This window comes from Schistocerca gregaria, chromosome 2 (assembly GCF_023897955.1).
Source record: "Schistocerca gregaria isolate iqSchGreg1 chromosome 2, iqSchGreg1.2, whole genome shotgun sequence".
Lineage (NCBI taxonomy): Eukaryota > Metazoa > Arthropoda > Insecta > Orthoptera > Acrididae > Schistocerca > Schistocerca gregaria.
This window is the reverse complement of record NC_064921.1, coordinates 414,108,490-414,133,654: the sequence shown is the minus strand read 5'-3', so window position 1 is coordinate 414,133,654 and position 25,165 is coordinate 414,108,490. Positions and strand designations below refer to the sequence as shown.

The 25,165-nt window shown below is 44.5% G+C and overlaps 1 protein-coding gene and 1 non-coding gene across 2 annotated transcripts in view; one reads left to right on the top strand and one right to left on the bottom strand.

The window, feature by feature from the left end:
• LOC126323429 (uncharacterized transmembrane protein DDB_G0289901-like) overlaps positions 1-25,165 on the top strand; it is a 437,992-nt gene that overhangs the window by 88,637 nt on the left and 324,190 nt on the right. The window lies entirely within an intron of this gene.
• On the bottom strand, positions 24,270-24,341 carry Trnam-cau (transfer RNA methionine (anticodon CAU)). The gene has a single exon. It is a non-coding gene; the product is annotated as a tRNA-Met (tRNA).

Sequence of the window (25,165 nt, the reverse complement as noted above, 5' to 3'; positions counted from 1 at the left end):
ATATACAGCCTTAACTTCTTTCATTCCGTACCCCCTTGAAGTCTCCCAGAGTAAATAAAAGCAGTTGCACTTTCAGACAAAAAAAAAATGCACCACTAAGGAAATATCCGAATGGGACGGAAATCGGTAGATGTGATGCATATGTACAGGCAAACAAATGACTACAATTTCAGAAAAAATATATGGCTTATTCCAGAGAAAGAGCTTCACAAATTGGACAAGACAATAACGCCTTGTCCCATCTCTTTTCAATCGAGAACGTTCGGAACATTATGTGCAGCGCTCTCCAACCAGCTTGGGATTTTGACGATTTAAGGCAGCAGGCAGCAATTGGAGAGAATATGGCATGATTTCCCTCAGTAGGACATCAAACAACTCTACCAAACAATGCCAAGTCTAATAACTGCTTGCGTAAGTGTAAGAGATGGACCAATGTGTTATTCATTTGCTCAATTTGTGAAGCTCTTTCTCTTGAATAAATCACCCATTTTTCTGAAATTGTATTCATTGGTTTGTCAGTACACTTATATCACTTCTATTGATTTCTGTCCCATTCGAATAATTTCTTCGTGGTGCGACCTTTTTTTGTCTTGGAGTGCAATTATTAAGTAGAGATAAAATGTTTCACAAATAATCCTAATGATTAGCTCTCGATAAGACAGTTTGCACGTACCGCTGTGACCAGTAACCGTACGAACTCAGCAACGTATGTAGAATTCCACGACTAATTTTAGGCACATCAGCATCCTTGTAAATGTTAGTCAGTTATTAGCTGACGATATCCTAATAAGGCAAAGCTGGTTCATAATAAATAATTACTAGCGAAACGAAACATTATTTGCGACATTTGCATACTTACATAAACATATAATCACAGGTAAATTAGTGTCGGGGAATTTCAGACGTGATATCAGTTTTCAATAGTCGTGATTCCCCACTTACAATGCCCATGCCAGTTGAAAAGAGTTTCTTACTTACACATATCGGTGAATTCATAAGACTACAACCTCTTCCTCCACACACCGATTTCTTACTAACGCGTCTAAGTTACTCCCAAGACTACATCTAATGATGCATCGTACTTGTGAAACACAACTAGCTCTTTACAATCATGAATTGATGAGTGCTATTGACAAGGATTTCAAACTGATTCCGTATTTCTAGATTGCCGGAAGTCTTTTGACAATGTAAAACACAAGCAGCTTGTAGTGAGATTACAAGCTAATGGGATATCGTCTCAGTTATGCGACTAGAATCGCGATTTCCTGTCAGGGAGGTCACAGTTCGTAGTAACTGACTGAAAGTCGACGAGTAAAACGGAAGTGATTTCTGGCGTTCTCCAAGGTACCGTTATAGGCCCTTTGTTGTTCCCTATCTACATAAACGATTTGTGAGACAATCTGAGCAACCGTCTTCGGTTTGCAGGTGACCGTATCGTTTATCGACTAGTAGACATCAGAAGATCAAAACAAATTGCAAAATGATTTAGAAAAGATATCTCCATGGAGCGAAAATTGGCAATTGACTCTAAATAACGAAAAGTGTGAGGTCATCCATATGAGTGCTAAAAGGAATCCGTTAAACTTCGGTTGCACGTTAAATCAGTCAAATCTAAAGGTCGTAAATTCAACTAAATACCTAGGAATTACAATTACGAACAACTTAAACTGGAAGGAACCCATAGAAACTGTTGTGGAGAAGGATAGCCAAAGGCTGCGTTTTATTGGCAGAACACTTAGGAGATGTAACAGATGTACTAAGGAGATTCCCTAAGCTTGTCCGCCCTCTTTTAGAATATTGATGCACGGTATGGGAGCCTTATCAGATAGGATTGACGAAGTTCAACGAAAAAGTTCAAAGAAGGACAGCAAGTTTTGTATCATGGCGCAATGGGGGTGAGGGTGTCACTGAAATGATACAGGATTTGGGATGCACATCATTAAAGCAAAGGCGTTTTTCGTTGCGTCGGAACCTTCTCACGAAATTCCAGTCACGAACTTTCGTCTCCGAATGCGAAAATATTTTGTTGACGCCGACCTACACAGGGAGAAACGATCACCATGATAAAATAAGGGAAATCAGAGGTCGTACGTAAAGATATGGGTGTTCATTCTTTCCACGCGCTATACGAGATTGGAATAATAGAGAATTGTGAAGGTGGTTCCATGAACCCTCTGCCAGAGACTTAAATGTAATTTGCAGAGTATCCATGTAGATGTAGACGTAGATACCAGTTTGGCTCCATCCTTTTCGCAGTCGCCATTCAGAATAGTAAGGAAACGTGACATATGACAGCCTGTGGTCATGTCAAGATTGCCCTTTGGTGCGCTAGAGAACAGATCTGATGTTGGTGCCACATCCTCACTGAGAGTTTTTCAGCGCACTGACCTCAATCACTTTACTTTGAATTAAAATTTTCTCCAGTTGCTTACCCCTCCCGTACTTCCTCAGTGTCATGCTTTTTAGACATCAGTCAGCGGACTGCCTAGTAGTCATAAAATCTTGCATGATTTATAATTTTGTTATTGTTTATGTCAGAGATCAAGTGTCTTCTGCATATGCAAATACAGTAGTAACTGCTACGTGTACTCTTCATGACAAATAGCAAGGTTTTCATTTTCTTGACTGTTTCGTATTAAGTCAACAGCTTACGGAACCTGAATCTGACGAAGTGTTCAGAATCCAAAGATCCTGATAACTCGTTGCTGTCGTTCGAAATTATTTTAAACTCGGTAGATTTAATAGAAAACGGCGTTCTTCATCATTATGGTTTTGCTTAGAACCCATTGTTATGCTTATCCAGATCGGAAATTATGATGCGGTTACCTTCTTTGCCTGCATTGGTCGTATTATCGATAAGGACTCCTCGGGGGCCGCCTTGTTACGACATCGTGAAGAACAAGTGTTGTGTAAGATAGCATCGAGGAAGTCAACGACCGTTCGCTGCAGTGATCAGCTTCGTTTCGCCTGGACCATTGTCAGCGTTACCGAAGCGAAGACAGTAAGCTGTCGGGGAGATGGCCGGCTCGATAACAGGCCTCCAGCGCAGCAACAGCGATAGGTGGTAACTGCCTACTTCGCTTTCCACGAAGCATGAACGGGCGCAACTGGCGAACCGAACCACCCTCCGCTAGCCACCGGAGAGCGCCACCGCTGAACGTGCGGGAACGCGATGCCTGCCGTCTTGCGCAAGGTGCCTCTACCTCTCTCTCTTTCTCTCTCTCACTTCCTCCTGTGAACATCCGGGGGGTCACCGACCGCAGGGCGCCCGGTAGCTGAGACCCAATCACGCTCTATTAGCCACGCCGCTAAACGAGTTTCCGCCGATTCTTCCCCTGCACCCTGGCGCTTACGCTGTCCGCAGTGGCCACAGAAAGCCTCTAATTTGGGGCTTGTCCCCCTCGCCTCATCCCTGCTCACACAGATTTTGTAAGACAGGTAGCGCCGCAGTCGTGTCTACGGTCCTGCTGGCCTCGGACAGGCACGTGCCACTGTTTCTTATTTGTGTCGAGCCATGTCCGAAGGTCGATTCCTAATGGTTCACTGTTTACCCGTCCTCGCTGTTAAAGTGTCGGCGTAAAAAAACTGAGCAACCTACGATGTTACAAAAGCATCGATTATACCAACCGTTGGTGTGTGGTTCTTTCCAACAACTGTGTAGAAATAATTACAGGTAATTGTGTTACTAGTGTTACTAGTGGAGGCCGAAATGCACGCGGTTTAGCTCACGCAGGCTGACGTGAGGAGGGAAGAACTATACTGACGTGAGGTCTGGAACATGACAAGGAATGAGAATTCCGAGAGCGGACGGAATTAGTTTGATTCTTAACTTTAATCAGTTAATGGTGAACGTCGCTCTTGACGGTTCATGTTTCACAATATTATCAGGAATTATAGTAACTGAATATGGAGCCTTGCTAGGTCGTAGCAAATGACGTAGCTGAAGGCTATGCTAAACTGTCTCCTGCAAATGAGAGCGTATGTAGACAGTGAACTATCCCTAGCAAAGTCGGCTGTCCAACTGGGGCGAGGGCTAGCGAGTCTCTCCGGACTAGACCTGCCGTGTGGCGGCGCTCGGTCTGCAATCACTGATAGTGGCGACACGCGGGTCCGACGTATACTAACGGACCGCGGCCGATTTAAAGGCTACCACCTAGCAAGTGTGGTGTCTGGCGGTGACACCACAAATTATTTGAATGACAACATTTTCGTCATGGACTGCACTACTTATTGCAATTTTCATACTTGCAAATTCGACGTTAATTCCTTTCCAAATGACTGTTGTGGTGAAAACACAGTAGTTGTCAACCTCAGAGAAATAAGTAAAAAGGACGTGGTCTTATGTGACTCATGGCCCACATAACCATTTCAAAGACACTCATTTCATCAGTTTTTAGTACTGACGCCGAAGACCGCTACGCCATGCGCTCAAAAAATCTTGTCATCATCGTCATCTTTCTCCTCTTCTTTTTCTATTAACCGTACGTATCCCATTATGCTGCAGCAACGGCGATCTGGAACGGCTATTGCTGCCTCAATACTTAGTTAATTGCGAGTATAAAAGTAACACAGTCACAGATAACTGCTATGCACCGTCGCCCAGGAAATTGGAAGTTTGTGACAAGTTCCTATGCGACCAAACTGCTGAGCTCATCCATCCCTAAGCTTACACACTACTTAATCTAATTTAAACTAACTTACGCTAAGGACAATACATACACCGATGCCCGTGGGAGGACTCGAACCTACGACAGGGGGAGCCGCGAGAGCCGTGACAAGGCGCCAAAGACCGCGCGGCTACTCCGGTGAGTGATATACAATATCTTACGTAACCGTTCCTGCACTGCGTAATTTGATTACTCTCTAATATCGGTTGCTACACGGATTATCATCCACTATACGACTCTGACAGTCCTTAGTAAGCGGCATTGAGACACTTCCTGTGATTTTGTAAAAAGATTACCGAAGTAGCACAGATTGAAATGTACAGACTGAAATGCTGCTCGAAAATCAAGAAACGCATAACCTGCTTATACGCCACGTTGTACGGATCTGGTGCGGTGGAGTGTAACAAAAATGGTATATGCATCGTTTAAGAAGGAAAAGGAAAAGAAATAAGTATCATTAGGGACTGGGCAGAAGCTTTGACTGGGAATGGATGAGGAAGTTAATCGTGCCCTCTCAGTTCCGACATTTACCTTAAGTTACTTAAAGATATCACGGAAAACATAAAGCTGGATGGCCGGATGAGGATTTGAAACGCGAGTCCACTGTCTCACAGTGAATTCTTCTTGTGTCAGTCCTTAAACATGTTGCTCAGAGACAGAGCTCATTAAGAAGTGAGCAACGCCCTACGGTAGGTACGTGTGGCTGGCTGACCAGTGAACCAAAAAAGAATGAGCCAGCTCTCTGCGCCACACTAGAGAACCTTCAGCCTAGCACCCGCCTCCGCAGACGAGGTCGCTATCGCACGCCTGTGTGGTGGCTCTCAACACAGATGTAAGCCAGTTCGAATCCTGGTGTCGGATGCCAGTATTTAGTAGTCCAGGAGAGAAGAGGTGGTTGCCAAAAATTCCTGATGCGACTCTGTTGATGGTGATCCGTCAGTCGGGTGTGGAAGTTAAGCTCGCCGGCCACCTTGATGCTATTTGAGAGGAGCAGGCTATGTGCCAGCGCACGGTTTCACCCTCTCCCTTCTCTGTCATCATACAACAGAAACATAACACTACACTATACACGCATCCAATGCACTCGCCACAATCCACAAGTGCACGAAAGACACATCACTCACAAATCAGCTATGAAAAAGGTGACAATGTGCATGAAGGAAGAATACCATTTCCAACAGGAGACCAACCAACAATACCATTCGGTATTTTGTTTTTATCTCCAGCTTATGTCCCCTTCCTGAAGTCCAAGGAATTCACAAAATTTTAAAATTTTAAATTTTTCAAAACTCGTCTCAACAGCTAAATTATATTTCTATCTGCCCTCTCGACAAGACGTAAAACGTACTCAGCTAGAAGTGGCATTCTGTAGTTTGTATGCCACAGGAATCACACATTGCTGAGTCTCTCGTCATAGTATGGGGCCGCGGGTTAGCGGACAGTACCCCGTTTTGAGATGTCTGTGGGAGAGCTGCACCAAGTACGTAAGCTATACGAGGATACTGTACGTTTCGCATATACCCTAGTACGGAGCATTTCACAATATTGTTACGAATCTACCGTTGTCAATCACAGTAAGTTACCACCGATCTCTCAGCAGCAAATGCTGGAAGGCAGAACGCATTGTTTTTGTAGTGCGGTAACGACTCATCTCCGAACAAGAATTCCTATTCATGTTAGGAATTTAGAAATATTCTCTGCAGTCCCACGAAAATTGAGAGGGATGCGAAAGACTGCAGCTCTAACAGAAAATTGTGTTGTCGTCCTTACGAAGTATAAAAATAACGAAAATCTTTGGAACCGGATCAATAGGTCACAACTTTGTGGCGTCGTTGGCAGCGAGACCCTGAAGTCGCCTAGTCGGAAAAGGTTTTCTTCCTCTGCGGACAAAGGCCCATTTCCAAGCGATGTACTAAACGTGTCTGCTGGGTGTTTGTAAAGAGTCGCATCGTGTTTAACATAATCGTGAAAGAAGAGAGCGCACATATCCTATTACTCACGAACAGCAAAAAAGAGGCAGCGGGACTTAAAATCATCATAAAAAGTGCCACATGCCCTTACCACATGAGACATTGATGCGATGTTTGGAATTTAATTCTGAACATTGGGGCAATGTGAAGCGTTAAGGAAAATAACGCTGCGTCTCACTTCGCCTTTTCGGCGAAATACTGGCGGTGAAAATTTATTTAATAACTTACTGTCTACCTCCGAGTCCAACGCTCGTTTAGGTGTGAGCGACCTCGACTATGGAGGCAGGTTGGATTCAGGAATATCTGACAAATGCTGGGAGAAAGAATTCGGGACGATGTGTAATGATCCCATCAGTCACGTAGAGTCGTCATTTAAATAAGTTACCGGCACCGGCTCTCCGACGAATTGCTTGGAGTGTACGATTAGAGTACGAAGGTTCAAATGTTAAAATATGTGTGAATTCCTAAGGGACCAAACTGCTAAAGTCATCGCTCCCTAGATTTACACACTACTTAAACTAACTTATGCTAAGAACAACACACACACCCATGCCCGAGGGAGGACTCGAACCTACGGCGGGAGGGGCCGCGCAGTCCGTGACATGACGCCTCAAACCGCGCGGCCACTCCATTACGAAGGAGACTGCTTATGAAAAGCTTGGATGTTCTACAGTGATTTGTTTCTGGAAGATTTTGAAGACTTTTCGCACTAATGGGTAGTCGAGACGGCAAAGTCACCGGGCAGAGCTACCGGGATTGCCACTAAAAGAACTTTTGCAGTGCTTTTATGGATACATTGAGCCACCTAGTGTGGTGAAGGTTCGAAGTGGTGAGTGTACCGTGTAGATACACTTCTAGAGGTTCATATGTTGGTTATACAGAATGGTAGTGAGGCTGAGCTCAGAAGTAGTACTGACAAAGTACTTGATTACACAAGCAGTTCACGAATGGAGAGAAAGAGAAGGAAGAATCCCGGCGATAATAACATCATTAGACAGGGAGGACAAGCCCTTGTTGGACAATAATGGGGAAGCAAGTAAACCGAGCTTTTATTTTCCATGGCATCACTATGGTATGAGTCTTAATAGATTTAGGGAAACCACGGATAACGTATACCAAAATGGATCTGAGCATTATGGGACTTAACATCGGAGGTCATCAGTCCCCTAGAACTTAGAACTACTTAAACCTAACTAACCTAAGGACATCACACACACACACACACACACACACACACACACACACACACACACACACGCGCGTATATATGCCCGAAGCAGGATTCGAACCTGCGACCGTAGCGGTCGCGTTGTTCCAGACTGAAGCGCCTAGAACCGCTCGGCCACGCCGGCCGGCGCGCTTTCTGTCATGGCGTGTTTCGCTCCTACACGATGTGGTCGTCATTAGTCGATTCGCAATTAGGCCAGAGATAAATAAACAAATTAGAATCCTTGGATGTTGTAATAGTTCGGTGGACGATTGTGTGGTATTAGTGTCGCGGCGCGTTTGGAGATACACGAGTCTTTTTCGTAAGCGGAATGCGGAGAACATCAACATATAGTTGAAACATTAGGTATTCTGCCTTCGTCTGACGACACGCAAAGCGGAAATATGTTCCTCACCTTGTGAGTAATCACAGTGGAATGTGCATCCTGAGGCGTCCATCTTTCTCGTTCTCTCGCTTCTGGTCCCTCCGTCTTCCGTCTCTCTCTCTCTCTCTCTCTCTCTCTCTCTCTCTCTCTCTATCTATCTATCTCGTCTGTGCACGTGCTGCTCCTCCTCGTACTCTAACTTCCTGGTAATATTTTAGCTTCAGAAACACAAATGTCCTAACGGTAACGCGCACTGCTGACACGCCTTATGAAGAGACTGCATTTTTGAATAAATGTAGCACTCTTATAATTATCGCCACTCACTGTTCACAATTTTATAAGCATTAGGCAGTTTGATCAACTGGAGGTAAAACTCATCGACTGATACACAGTTTACAGCGGATCGTGTTATAAATTATAGTCCAAATTTTAGAATATTGCAAGGGAGATACTCAGAAATAATAAACGTCATAGAGTACTTTCCGGTGGGCAACGTTAAATCAAATGCCATTAAGACATTCACGGGATGAGTGTGCTTTAGTAGAGTGGAAACGACTGTGAAGCCCGGTTGACATGTACAAATTCGACAAACATCTTGATGTCGTACACTGCTGTTTGCAGAAACTGAAACACGAAGACTGTGAGATGTGATCACAGAGCAATTTATTCCACCGATTAGGGACATGGCACTACAGACCTGTATATGCTCGGTGACTGTGTAAATTCTGTACTTAGTAACACCACCATGTGTTGGAATCAGAGGCGCTAGACGTCGTGGCATGGAATGAAAGAGCGCCTGAGAGTGCTGCTGGGGTGTACCCTGCCACGCAGTTGGAAGACGAGTCCACAGAGCATCAGTCGAAGCTGCAGCAAGACCTCAACGAACAAGTTGTCGACCGACCACATTCCAGAGGTCTTCGATGGGCGAAACGTCAGGGGGACGGCAGCCCAGAAAGAGCGCTACCCTCCGTTCTTCAAAGGAGGTTTGCACATTCCTCGCCATATGCGGCCGGGCGTTGTCCTGCCGAAATATGGCATGTGGAATGCCCTGCGGGAGGTGCAGTGCATCGGGATGTAAAACGTCCCTGATGTAGCGATAGCTATTCAGATTGCGCTCAAGACGTAGGAGGAGTCGCGCGTATTATTGGTAATGGCAAACCATCACACTTGTCCTTTGTACGCTATGCCACTCAGCAATATAAGTTGTCCGATTACGACCACCACGGTGGCGTCGAATGCGTATGCCGCCATCACTATAGGACAAGTTGAAACGGGGCTCGTCTGAAAAGACTACATTCTGCCACTCAGCACGCCAATGTCGACGCTCACGTGCCCATTGCAGTCTGCGGTGTTCGTAGGCTCTGGTCAAGGAAAGCCAAGGCAATGGTACGCTAGCTACAAGTGTAGCCCGCAGATAAGCCCGCGGCTGTTGCAGCGCTCCAACATTTCGCCAGCACTGTGCACGATGCTGTTCTGACCGTTATGGCCAAGCGGGTAAGATGGCAGTTACCTCGCACTACATTACCTCTATGCCACTTCAATCACTTGTTATGGTTTCGTTGTTCTACATATCCCTTATCGTAGCATTTTGCAGATCATAGTTCTGAGTGTTTCACTTTTTACAACCAGTGATGTTGTTGAAGAAGGAATGTGTAAGTTGATCACGAATCAGATAGTAAATAATCTACTTTGGCGTAAATAAAAAAGCCACGAAACGAATTTAGTCTATGTCGCTGCAAAACATTCAAAAGTAGCGAGGTCTCCGGCTTTTTCATTGAATATGATGGAGCGATTATATTGCTAGAAGAGACCACAATTAGATTCCAGATAACACAAGAATTGCAGCGTTACATTCTGAAGCACACTTGTGACTACGTTCATTCTCACTGTCTTACTTTCAAAACTTTCGAAATGTTTGTGATTCCTGACCCGTTTGGATAACATTTCCCTTTCATAGTAGTGTTAAACTTTCCAGACTTCTTTGAAATGACGACGTCATAGAAGTGTCGCATTACAGCCAAGCACCACGTGATGTTGGGCGTTTCGACAGCCACACAGAACTCTACACGCCTTCCACAACTCTTGTTACATACCTCTAGTAGTTGCAGAAGGGTCTTTGTAGATAAACATTATACGGGAACATATTTGCGGACTCGATCTGTTTCCATGTATCAGGGAAACCAACGTCGACTCACTTGTTTATCCGTCGACCTAATGTGTGACCGTGTATGACAGACCATTAACATCATCAATGCAGCAACAACCTGGCATAACAGCAGATACATTTTATTTCTCACAAACTGACGTCTCCTCAATTTTGTCGGTATCGTTATGTCTTTAAATTTCAACAGAGATGCTTGTCTAGCCAGTCAGTGTGCACTCGGTCTGCCATCACGACCGCATACAACGCCACACCCGCGCCTGCGGTATTTACGACAGTGGGCGCCCACAGCCAACCGTCGCGTCGCCTGGCTAACGCCTGCTGCCAGCAGTAACGGCGGCTGTTCAGGTCTTCTACAGGTGTTGGCCGGCAACCGGGCAGCATAACAAACAGGAGCCTCTAGCGTGCTTGCTGGACCATTTTGTACAGCGTAACGGGCAGTGCGCTACCTTAGAAGACACAGAAGTGATCCAAATCCGAACTAAATTCCCTCAGCGGTTTAATAGACATAGGTTTGGTACACTGGCCAGCATGCGTTTGTTTTTAGGCGCTTACCCAAGCTCTTTTAGTCAAATGTTACACTGGTCCCCAATGTACGACTCCTAAAATGCGACACACAAACAGTTAAAACACGGCAAAATAAAGAATATAGTTAACGTAATTCACAGACAGATGGCACACACTATTTCCCTGCTTAAGTTAACTGAAGACTGTAGCGACAGAAAGTGCAGTGCGACTACGGGGTGCTCAGAAAGAGTCTGAAATAATTGTAAGGATCTTACAGAGTAGATTGGACTCAGAAACAGCTGCCAAGAAAAGAAGTTCGCTACTTTGCTCTGTTTCTGAGTTAATTAGCCAACCAGGCTCGCAAATTCGCGCGGACCGCCAGTTGCAACTAGTGTCAGTTGTTCCCAAAGCGTACGTGATAGCGCAAGACATTGTTCAGCCTTTGGTTCGGGCTCCTTACTATCGTCTCATGTCCAATTTTTGCATAGCTTACGCGATCGGTTTTAGATAGCCAAACGAAGAACGCGATTGGCAACATCGTTTCTAGCGAGCCGCTTTAATTTGCAACGTTCTGACTGGGTAACTTCAGTGCTAATTAACTCGGAAACGGTTCAGCGTATGAGCTTTTTACTTAACAGTTATTTATCAGCACAACTTTCCCTGCAACAGATATATAAGCTTTTCAGAATGTTTCTGAGTACCCCAGGCCAAGTTCGTCTTGCTGCTAACTATTTTTAAAAATATTTCCCCGTCATCCGTATTTAGACTTTCTAATTCACAAATTTAATTTCATTCTCTTAGACGTGTTAGTCAGCGAACAACATCTCAGAACACGTCAAACACTGTATTTTACAAACCGTAATGATGCGCAGCTTAAATGGAAGAAATTTGGCGGAGAATATTTACGAGGAATCGTACCGGTATTTGCATGAAACGATTTGAGAAGACTATGAAAACATAATTCGTGGTGGTCAAATACTTTTTCTGTGTTTCATTTCACTTCAATAATCTACAGTTACCGTAACACGCTCAAAGAGTCCATTACAAAGCAACATCAGGAGAGATAGCAGATATTGCTTACTATATACATACAGTACAGTAAGAAGCATACCATATTTAATAAACAAGTGATTTACTGAATGAGATTTTCACTGTGCAGCGGAGTGTGCGCTGATACGAAACTTCCTGGCAGATTAAAACTGTGGGCCGGACCGAGACTCGAACTAGGTCCCTCCTTCGAGTCTCGGTCCGTCACACAGTTTTAATCTACCAGGAAGCATCAGGTGATTTACTGTTATACATGGTGCGAAATTCAGTGTACAGTGCTGCCCACTTTGACAGCAACGTTAGATCTAGCAAGGCATCGTACCTAGTCAAAGTGAGCTATGCTGATAGATACTGGTGCCATGGGCGGCATTTGATGAGCAAGTGATCTTGCTCTGTCAATAAGTCAACACTTGTTCATCAAATGCCGCCCATAGCACCTGAAGATGGCCCTTGAAGGCCAAAATCGCTTATGATTGTATCCCGAAAAAAGTAACTAAATCAAAAACAAAAAATAATGCCTTACAATAAGACAATCGCCGTCTCCTCAAACGGAATGTTATTTTCTAAGGTCATGCAATGCTACTGCGCCAGAGGTCATCAGTCTTAGTGGCTGATGACCGGTGGCTGGCCAGTTCTCGGCCACACACGAACAGATGTTTCCGGTGGGTGGGAGATTCTGAGAAGAAGTTGGCCACAGGAACAATCAAACTTTCTCTATATCGAGGTAGGTCAGGAAAGCACGGGGAATGTGCAGTATGGCGATACCTTGTTCACAGTGGTCTGTAATATTATTCTTTGTTAGACAACATTTGCGGCAGGCAGATAAGTCTTCTCGTGGAATGGAAACGAGTTCATTTCATTCTCATTTGTGGCCAAAAACCAAATACAGTAGATCACACCCTTTGTCACAGTACCAGACGTTTCCCGGAATACCATCTTAAAAGTGGATTTAAAGTAGCAGCAGGGAGAAGAACGCACCGCAGATGGAAAATCTCCTGTAAAGGCTGCCATCATTTATAAAAGATTATCTTAAGACAAGTTTCGAGATACTCCGAATATACCAGCATTGTGAGAAAAAAGCGTTTCGAAACAAAGCAGCAGATTTCATCGTTATTTATTCCCGGACACTCCATTTACCAGCTTCATTAAGTGTTAGAAAACGTAAGAGGCTTCTAATTTATGACGGATAATTCACTATGTTGGCACGAGAAATGCAATCTTCATCCGTGGTAACGAATTACATCAATAAATAATTCAGATAAAACATTTCCTCGGCCTTGTCCAACGTCATTCTTTCGCTCATTCTGCTCTCCGTGATGTGAAGTGCAGAAATCACAATGGACAAAGCTAATTGTATGTCGACAACTTCAATTTAATATTCCTGTTTCCCACTAATCGGAAGCAATTCCTTTCTCTCTGCACGTTTGCTGCACTCTAGCATCCTTAAGTAGCATTTCCCCAGCTGAGGAGCAGACACATCCCATATATCGCGCACACGCGGTCTTATAGGCTGATAAGTTCAGTTTGTTGTTTCATCACGGTGTTTTCTGTTTCCTTGTTACGTGCCAAGTTCTTTCTCACTTTTTTTATTTTATTGGCTTTCAGAACGTGCACCTACTGCCTCTCAACACTGTAAATAAAGGACGTGGTTACATAGTTAATTGTTCTTTGGCCTTCCCCTGGCGTTCTTATTACCAACAGTATTAGATTAACAGCACGGGGAGCTACATCAGGATGTTGACACTGTTAAGAATTCGTATAGTATTTTATACGTTGCTGTACCTTGGATGCTACCAAGGTTTGGAGGCTGCTTGGGAAGTGATGACCAAGACCCTGAAGATTACTTGCAAGTAAGTTTATGTTATACGTGACATTGTAGGAATATATGCTTTGGATCTTCTCCCTCTCAGCAAACACATGGAGGGGAGCCGCTTAAGTTGGGCAATAGAGGTATTTACTGAATGTACAATGATTAAATTTTAGCCATGTTATAACTGTCGTGAAGCTCCTCGACGTTTGTCTCTTACGGTAATTTTGGAATCGTGGGATGAATTAATGCTTAGTGACTTCCTTTGATTTTAAATGTCTTCAACCATTCATCTTGCAAGTCTGATGACAACCGCTTTCTGAGGATAGGTATCACACATCATATTTAATAGCTCCACGTAGAGACGCTTGTTTTGCTAGGATATCTATTTGTTCATTTCCATGTATCCCAGAGTGATCTGCCTGAAACGTTTTGGTCACTTCTAGTAATTTAGCACCGTGCCGCTGAGGTTGACTACCCGTGCTGTGTCATCTTTTTCCTTAAAGTTGAGCTTTTCTGTCTCTTAGAGCAAAGGTAACACTTTTAAGTCTTCCTACAATTCATTATTAGCTCAAGTAAACTAAGCTTCATCTTTACGACGTTGAAAATGGCCGACTCGGCGTGCGTAATGTCATTACGCTAGCATAAGTTTCCTAGAAAAACTGACCATGTCACTTGCTACTGAAGCGTGCAAAGCTTTCGTTAAATCTAAATTAAAAAAAACGGCAGCTAATGAATGAGTTTCATTAATTACACGGAGGTAGACCTTGCCCCTTACAAGTTATAAATGCGCGATGCGGTCGTAACTAACAGACTGATCTTTATCACCGAGGCCAGAACTCGTTTCCGAGGAAGTATGCGACTTAATGCCAGTGAATCAGCAGCCGCAGCGCCGAGAGCGCCTGCACGATTTGCCCTGATACAGCGCCCTAGACGTCCACTGGCCGTAAACTTGATTGCGTTTAAATATTTCATTCAGACTGCTAGTTCTCCGTCAAACACAGCCACGGAGAGATATGCCAATCGGAGAGTTTTGCAGTCTGTCACGATACTGAATCTCTGCTTGCTTACAGAGTTCCGTTTGGTGAATGAACTTGAAAATGGTGTCAAATTATGGAATGTTTTGTATTTGGTAGCTTGATATGAATATTTCCAAACAACAACCGTTGTTCTTACTTTGAGAGATTGACATTCGAAGAATATTGCTTCAGATTTTGGTCCTATTAAAGACAGTCTGTTAACTCAGGTAGCTGATACGTAATCCACCTAAATGATGTCATATCTAGTGTCTCGAATCGGTCTGGGAGCAATAAAATATCTATTTTACATCTTCTCTGGTGTAATTACACAGTGCCTACTCCTTATCGCGGTGCTTTTCCTGTAGGTTGTGTAAGAGAACTATGTGAAAATATAAAACAAATCGTTGGAAATCAGCGTAGAAGGTACAATCGTTCTGTAAACTCTGCTAATTGTTACAACATATTTGCTGTCAGTTCTCGGGGCAGAAAGATGGTAGAGAGAAGAAAAGTGTTGTGTCATTACTATTTAAAAGACAGGAACGTTCTTTTACATTACTTTGCTTTACTACCCCTAATGACAATGTCTCTGCATGGAGAACGTTGTATGCGTTCTGGATCCTAAGAATTCGCCAGCCCAATCACATACAGGGTGTCCGGAAATTCCTTTTACAAACTTCTAGGACCTGTAGGGGGAACTGAGTACATAATATTCTGAATTGGAGCCCATATACTAATATGTACCGTTACAGTGCCACAGCCGTCTGAACACGTGTTTGCTAGGTAGGTATGGGCAGGTTAATCATGGTCGAGGCTGATTACGTCGGATCAGCTGATGTTATTTGACGTCTATCCTACCTCCCTGATATGGTTCGACCCTCATTCACGTGCCTGTGCGTGTTAGAGCAACATGGTTGGGTACAGGCTCGCAGAATACACCGGCATGATTCTTCTGAATGGTGAAGTTCACTGTAATGGAAGAGCTGCTCGTCGCCTTCATCAAGACCGTTATGCCCTGTGGTCGATTCCACTGCATACTTTAACCGTCAGCAAGTGTGACTGTGGTGCTACAAGGAGACGCCGTGTACCCGAATTGGAAGAGGTCGTAGTGCATCGCGCTAAAGAGAACCGCTCAAAGAGTACACGAGTAATTTATTTGGCTGTTAATGAGTCGAACTACAAAACAAGTGATGTACTTGGTCATGCCTAATCAAATGGCCGGCCGGAGTGGCCGAGCGGTTCTAGGCGCTACAGTCTGGAACCGCGCGACCGCTACGACCGCAGGTTCGAATCCTGCCTCGGGAATGGATGTGTGTTATGTCCTTAGGTTAGTTAGGTTTAAGTAGTTCTAAGTTCTAGGGGACCGATGACCTCAGATGTTAAGTCCCATAGTGCTCAGAGCCATTTTTGAAGCGTACATTGTTATTTAACATTAGGTTTTCCGGAAGTAAAGAAACAAGATAAAACTTTGACCCCAACTGTACACGATGAGTGCACAGTGGCCATTGGACTCGAACACAGCACACCTTCCACAGGCGTACCTGGAATTGAAGAAAAGTCTCGAGGAACTGTTTATACGAAATAACAATTTTCCACAGTGCATAATGACGGCCAATAAGTTTTAAATGGGTGTGTTGAACCTACCAATCACGGACGTTGACCCGTGACGCAATGGCGTTGTGATATGTGAAGCTGTGGATGTTTAAACAGAGATAGAACAGAACATAGACTATACTTATTGTACTTGTATATCGTTATTTGGAATATATGCTGTAGTGACAGACTGTTCTATAGTGTAGCTCGAGGTTTATGTTAGACTCGAAAACGATCCTTTGGTTGCATGTGAACGAATCCAAAGAATAATGCGAAATTGTAGTTGCGGTGACATACTTATCTGCCCGATGTCTAGGTTAGGTTGAAAGCTGTTACTTTATTTGTGAATAGATGTCAAAAAAGACCTATAATTCTTCTTATGGCTAGTATTTAATACTTACCTGAGTCTGACGAGTAGTTTATGTCCCCCGTTTTGATGACGCCATAGTTAAAACAAATGGAAGTTCCCGCAAACTGTGACTTACTGTGCCAGGTGATTCAGTAGCCTACACGTCTCAGTCACAGAATTTGTCCGTGTATGTCATTGGAGAAGATAAATTTGTGAGACAACTCGACTAGAAGAAGGGATCGGTTGGTAGGACATATTCTGAGGCATCAAGGTATCATCAATTTAGTATTGGAGGGCAGCGCGGAGGGTAAAAATCTTAGAGGGAGACTAAGAGATCAATGCACTAAACAGATTCAGAAGGATGTAGGTTGCAGTAGGTACTGCGACATGAAGAAGCTTGCAGAAGATAGAATAGCATGAAGAGCTTCATCAAACCAGTCTCTGGACTGAAGACAACAACAACAACAATTTCATTAACGTGTAAGATGAGGCTGCGCTGGAATGCGGACGCAGGTCAGGTGACGCGGCCAGCGCAGGTGGATGTGTTTCCCAAAGAGCCCCGAGACCGTAGCGCCCGCACCCAGGTCTGCTGTGGTGTTGCGTTGCGTCTGTGACCTGCAAAGGTCGTTACCACCGGCTGTTGCGCCATGGCTTCTCTGGTACCTGCTAGTGACACCGCTCTTCTCGGAAGAATAGGAACAGCCGGGTTCACAGCGGAAATGGCGGCTGTCTGTATCGTACATTAGCCAGCGTCTCGTCTTTTTAGACTGTGATGTTGATTACTTCCCGTGTCGTCGTACGCATAGCGAAATATGAGTTATGCATAATTCTTGACCCGTTAATCGTCTTTATTTGCCTTATCTTGATTACGGAAACTAATTTCGACTTAAGTTCTCCAGGGGATACATATACATGTATGTCTACCAGCCTGTAATCTGCAATCTATGCATGGTGGAGGGTGCTTAGCGTACCGCCGTCAGTTACACCCTATCCTGTCCCAGTCGCAAATTGTGCGCGGGAAGGCCGATTGTTGGTACGCCTCCCCGTGAGCTCGAATGTTTTCAGCCGTACCGCAGTGGTTTTTATCGAGATAATTGTAGAAGGAAGCAATGTATTGATTGACTCTTCTAGCAACGTGCGCTTTCGGAATTTTAATAGTAAAAAGCACTACGATGCACGACTCCTCTCTTGTAGCATCTGCAACTGGAATTGGAGGAACATTTCGGCGATGCTTTCGGGCCTACTGAATGAACCCGTCTCAACTGAGCAGCTACATGGACTTCCGACGTTACCCATTACGTCATTTATGCAACGACGGAAAAAAAATCGCAACAACAAGAAGGAGATGTGCGACACATACGAAATTTGTAGGCGTGTTTCTACATCTCAGAGATGATGTCCATTCAAATTTCGCGCAGTCGCTTAAGAGTGGCGGTAGTAGCGCCACTGTTGAGGATCCAAATCAGGCTTGCTTTAAATACACGCTGTAACCGTCTTGAGCGTTAGTTAACTTTGAGATTAGAGGTGATAATTTGGTGTTAGTCAAGAATTCCGTTAAGGCGACGAAGATGCCGTTATCAGCACCTCACTGAGTTGAATGAAGTCGCGTAGTAGAGCTAGGAGAAGCTCGATGTTCCTTTGCAGTACTGCAGAAAGACTTGTCAGGAATGTAGCCATTGTACGAGGGGTGTTCAATAAATAATGCAACATATTTTTTTCTGAAATCAAGTTGGTTTTTCTCAGGATTTCAATGTACCATATTATTCCGAAAGCTTTGGCTCCGAACCCCTATTTTTCAGCATCATCTCTGTTCAGTCGACGGTCTTACGTCACCTTACTAGGACGGCACGTATGCCCGCATCGTACCACTCTACCGGTCGACGTCGGAGACGACATCTCTGGATTAATAAACCCTCCAGCATCCACGTACTGCTTCCCTCAGAGTGCATCCTTCGTTGGACAAGGCAGATGTAAGTCGTAAGGTGCGAGATCCCGGATGTAGGGCAGACGATAAAGAATATTTCAAAGAAGTTCGCGCAGATTTGCGTGAGCCCTCTGCGTTGTCATAGAGAAGGAGAAGTTCGTTTGCGCGTTTTTGGCGACGAATACGCTGAAGTCCAACATTGCAGGAGTCACAGCTGTATGCGGCTGGTCAGCATACTGGAGATCGGACAGCTTTGCGTGACCTTGTTGCGTTGATGGCAGATGCCTCGCCTAACGACTCATCGTGCTTTTGTTCACTACAAGCTCTCCGTAGACATTGTTGAAGCACCAACAAATATCTGCAAAGTTCTGGTTTTCCGGTAAAAGAAACTCAATAACAGCCCTCTGCTTGGAACTCACCTCCGTTACACACATTTTGAAGGCGACGGTGGCCACCTAAAGGAAGTTCATGGAACTATAGGGGCTACAGCAAGAATATTCCATGACATCCCATAAAAAAATTCCGCATTTTTTAAACTGAAACTGGTCTAGGATAAAACGTATTGCATTAATTACTATACGCCCCTCACAAGAACGTAACTGGTTGCTGTATTTTTGGGAAGTAATAGTAGGATAACTCTAAAAGTTTCAATACTTTCATATCATACACTTAGTGTTGTTAGAATAGATTGGAGTATGGAACATTAACTATAGCTCCTTAAAAGATTTGCTGAACAACGTTTGGTAGATATGAATTTTGTTAGTGAGAGGCCATCCCCCGAATGTTAAGATGTCAACACGACGTTTACGAGGAGGCTAATTGTGAGATTCAGTCCCCCAGGCTCTCTTCATGCGTTCGAACAACAACTTCGCGATTCGGGAGCGCTGCAGTTGCTGCATCCTGCTGGCTGGTGGCCAGCACAGCAGCGGCTACTGGTCGCGCAGTGGCGGTGACGGATCGGCGCCTGCCAACTACTTTGCCCCGTGACGTCATGGCGGAGGCTGCACCGTGCCAAGTCCCGTACCACGCAAAGTCCCGTACCCAACCCTGGGAACCACGCTCCCTCTGTCTCTCTCTCATAACGATAGCCTTGCTTTGACGGCTGATTTTGATGAAGTGTTTTGTCTTTACGACATTTACTTCTGCCTTCACGTGGGGAGTGGTAATGGTCTTGACTTCTTTTTGTAGGGCCCTGTCGTTTATCAAAGAACTATTTGTGTTGATTGGCGACTCCATGGAGTGCTGTGTGCACAACCACCATATACAGGATGGCGCACGAAATGTGTTACCATTTTGTTTTTGAATATAAACTTTATTATCAATACAATCTGATAGGAACATATACTACAATGAGGAGCCGGTCATTTTTGAAACACCCTGTACATTCGGTGCAAGCACACGGGTTGTATCATAAACAGTAGTGGAAACTGACATGGCTGAAGCTATACGATAATAAGAAGCGAGAACGACCCAGTTTCGAGATGGTCGCGAGTGCGAGTATGTAGTGTAGTTATGAGTCGACAATGACTTCAGTAAAAATTATTGTCTTGTCAGTAAAAATGCTACTATTTTAAACATGGTTGTGACACAGCACTGAACAATAATATGATCTGTATAACACAGCCAACCAGTAGTACAACAAGATTTTACTTTAACGTTGTTTCGACACCTGTGTCTACATCAGGAAATCCAAACAATTACGTGTAGTAACACATGAACAGATTTACAAGCCGAATGCTCTCGTCATATAAAATACTTCATACGAAGACAATATGTAAACTATATAAAAGTTGTAGACTTCGAAATTGACGTAAAACTGGTAACTGTCAGTATAGTTATCGCTATATGGCTCAGCACATTATACACCGCTAAGGCTTGTAAGAGAAAACAGGCACCTTGCCTGATGCCACCTCAATCGTTGTTTCCTCTTGCGGCCCTCAGCAGTATGTAATGCGTTAAGACACGTAGTGATAATTATACTGACAATTACCAGTTTTACCTCAATTCCAAAGTCTACAAATTTTATATGGTTTAAATATTATCTCCTTAAGAATTATTTTACATGACGAGAGCATTTTGCTCGTTAATCTGTTTATCTGTTACTACAAGTAATTGCCGGTCGGAGTGACCTTGCGGTTCTAGGCGCTACAGTCTGGAGCCGGGTGACCGCTACGGTCGCAGGTTCGAATCCTGCCTCGGGCATTGATGTGTGTGATGTCGTTAAGTTAGTTAGGTTTAATTAGTTCTAAGTCCTAGGCGACTGATGACCTCAGACGTTAAGTCGCATAATGCTCAGAGCCATTTTTACAAGTAACTGTTTGGGTTTTCTGAGAAGAAACCATTAGTCGGTGTCGAAACCACATTAAAGTAAAATCCTGTTGGAGCTGATTGACTGTATTATACAAATCATACCAGTATAAATATATTTGAAAGTTCTCGATTAACTCCCGAACTAACTGGACTCCAGCTTCACCCATGGCCTTCATTAAGAAGAAATATGATATCCTTACAGATTAAAGCTGTGTTCCGGACAGGGAATCGAATTGGGTCTTTTGCTTTTCGCGGACAAATGCTCTCCCGACCGAGCTATCTAAGTACGACTCACGACCCACCCTCGCAGCCCATCTACCAAACTTCACAGATGTTCTCCCGCATACACTAAAGTACGAGCGCTGCTGGAAGAAACATTGCGGAGAACTGGGTTAACTACAAACTGGGAGATTGTTTCGAGAATGAATTTTCACTCTACTGCGAAGTGTACCCTGATTTGAAACTTCCTGGTTGGTCAAAAGGCAAATGCAAAGGTACCAGTTTCAAGTCCCAGTCCAGTACACAGTTTTAGTCTGCCAGGAATTTTTAAATCAGCCCAGAATCCGATACAGGGCGAAATTCTTTCTGGAGTTACAATACTGCTTCACAACGTTACATGTCACGGTTTACCGAAATCTCATACCTATTAAAGAATGTGTTCGACATGTCGTTGTCGCCTATGAATGCTATACTACAGTGAGTTCCGAAATCTTTCAAACACTCCCAGTGTATCTCGCAAAATTTGACAAGGCTATACAATTTGCTGCTCCATAGCTTACACCGTACCTTCGGGACTGCTGTATACTTGACGTTTGACAAGACTCCAGACAGTAAACTCCAGAACATTGTGTTCAGTTGACCTTGGAGGCCAAGGTACGGGTCGTGCTCGGTCTATCCATTCTGGACGGTATTGGCACTTTAGATAGCGTCTTACATGAGCTGAAAAATGTGTCTGTGCTCCATCGTGCATGTACCGCATTCCCAAACCATCGGCCATATATCAAATTTGAACCCTTTTAGATGGGGACTCGATCACAATGTTTACCTTTCAAGCTCATTTGTAGTAAATAGGACAATAGTTCGTACTAAAGTCAGTGACGGCTCGTTACCAAAAATTCGCAAAAGGCTTCTTTGCATATCCATATTTTCTGGAATGTTTTTGTTTCTATTATAGTATACTTTCACCAGTGTCAGATAAGAATTATAATACATCCTGTGTGTAGATGTAAGAACCGAGGGCGACCATATCCATGAGCAAGAGGGGGGGGGGGGGGGGGGGGGGGATTCACCCCTGGAACTGTTTTTCTTTCAAGAAAATGATTTTTAAAATCGTTACTGCGCAGGTTTTTGACGGTGTGGGAACTGGAGCTTTTCTACAGCTACTTACAAATCCTCATTCGTCTTCCAAAAATTCAAAATACACCATATCACCCGTTCTAGCATCCCCCACCCCTTCCAACAAAGTATTGTATGGGTGCCCTTTATACGAATCGCGGTTACTGTCCGTCCTACCGTGCTGCATCTATGACCTTTCCTTTCCGTGCCTGGTGTAACGGGCCGGCACGGTGGGCCTGCCAAGAAATTCGCAGGCCCCCAATACGTGGCAGCGTGTGCCACAACGTGACACGTGTGAACCAGCGACGTGCGCACCACGCCTGTAGTGGCGCTACGAAGGCGCCAGGCACGTTACCCAGCCACGTGCACCTAAGCACCACGGAACTGCCTTTGAAATGTTCCATATCCAAAATACCACTAAGTACTTATGAAGTGTATAAATTTGGGCCTAATAACCCATGAATACTCACAATGGACCCATAAATCGCAATTTTTGGTGTAATGAGACGTAATCAGTCCAATTCGAATTAAATGTTTTTGGGTACCATACAGAGTAACTCTATAAAGCTTAACCGCAGCCACGAAACGGTGCCTCTAGTTTCCTAGTTGCGATTAAATTGAACGAATTTGAGTGGCTTATTGCCCGGAAGGATTTCATTCCCATTAACGCCATTTAACGGTGACGGAGGAGGAGATTAGTATTTAACATTTCGTCGACTACGAGGTCATTAGGGCAACGGCCTTGCTGCAGTGGATACACCGGCTCCCGTGAGATCACCGAAGTTAAGCTCTGTTGGGCGTGACTGGCGCTTGGATGTGTGACCATCCAGCCGCCATGCTCTGTTGCCATTTTTTGGGGTTCATTCAGCCCCGTGATGCCAATTGAGGAGTCACTCGACCGAATAGTAGCGGCTTCGGACAAGAATACCATCATAACGACCGGGAGAGCGGTGTGCTGACCCCACGCCCCTCCTATCCGCATCGTCCATGAGGATGACACGGAGGTCGGATGGTCCCGGTAGGCCACTCGTGGCCTGAAGACGGAATACGAGTTCGTTAGAGACGGAGCACAAGTTCAGATAAGGGAAGGATGGACAAGAAAATCGTTCATGCCCTCTCGAAGGAACCATCCCAGCACAGATGAGAACTTCTCTGGTGTTGTAGCGAGTGCCACGAAAACGTTCCTTCATTTTGGCGAACAGCTGGGCACATATCGGGTGAAAACGATGGATTATCCAGTGTTTCTCACGTCCCACGCATGCAGGAGCTCCTGCACGGGGTTCGCCGTGCAGCATCGTGCACTGTCGTGAAGGGTAATGGGATGCAGTCCATCGGCGATCTGCATCCAGCAGGAAGACAAGGAGGTCAGTTGTCATGGTCGATAATGAATGACATCCCTGCCATCCCGAAACACTTTCATCCATCTCGCCACTGTAGTATATGGCATTGCGACATCACCATATGCCTCACGCAGCCCCTCAAAACATTCTTGTGCGCTCCGACCATATGCCACTTCTGTCTTGATCCACGCTTGTTGTTCATGTTTCCTAAACATATCGTTTGAACTGGCTGCTCACACTTTCAGGCAACACACACTGCTACTGATTCAAACACAGCGGTCGCTGTTCAGTGCACTACTTCATCTGGCCTTTTGCTATCAACCCACATGCAAACTGACGCACATAATTCATTTTACGGCAGGGCTGCCACTACGTCTCATCCAGCCCTATTACTTGGTGAAGGGAATCTCTTCAGGCAAATGCCGCAACGGTCCCTTTGAAAAGGGACGGCGTAGTTCCTTCCCCATCCTTCCCTAATCCGATGACCTCTTGTGTCTGGTCCTCTCCCCCATGTCAGACAGCCAGCCTACTATCTCACAATTCTTTCATTCCACTATTAGAAAACAATAAATTACTATCGTTATCTTGTCATAAAAACACTTTTACCAGAATTCGATTTCGACCGTGACGTTTTTGTCAGTTAAAAATATTTAGCAGAGCGTGGTTTCGATCCACGGACCTCTGGGTTATGGGCCCAGCACGCTTCCACTGCGCCACTCTGCTGATACGAATTTCACTGATCTCAAACACAATTTCCTGTGATCAAAGAAAATCTGCTAAGGTGGCAGATGACGGACTGACTTCCGTGTACACGATAATTGCGAGGAAGACATTATCTTGTCACAAACGGCAGCAGCGCAGTGAGTACTGGAAGCTGTAGCTGAGTGATGCCAACGCACGTGCGATGAGAAATTGATTTACGAAGTGGTGATCCATCGTAGCGCAAGAAATGAAACCACCTTAATTTGCAATACTGTTTTCATGGACAGCCATGGATTTATCTTAATAAACGAGTAAGGATAGGGTCAAAATAGATACGTTTACATTGATATGTGGCATATCTGTTTAGTAAGTGTTTTTATAATAGACTGCCACAAGTACGGATTTTCACTGTGTGGCCACCAGCCGTAAGAACGACCATCAGGCGAGGCACGGCAAACTGCAGAGCATTGAGGAGGGTTGTAATAATTATTGGTGCGTTACGACGGCCAACAGCTTCACTGAACATGGAAAGTGGTGAGCGTGGACCAATCTCCATGTACACGTGGTTTAAAATGACCCTTTAATTAAAGCGACAATCCTTCTAAACTGGAGGCCATCACTGCGATTAACACAACTGTTTCTGAAAAACAATGTACAATGATCGTCTTAGGCAAACCGTTTAAAAAGTACTGCTATTAAGGTTTTCATCAAGAAGAAAATAATTAGCAATGTAAGGTGTAGTAAATCCGCAGCAGTTGTCACTATTGCTAAAGCAAAAGGATTCTCACGATTGCCTACTAGTTCAGTGTCCAGCAGACGCCTCATTTGGGTGTGTTTACGCTTGC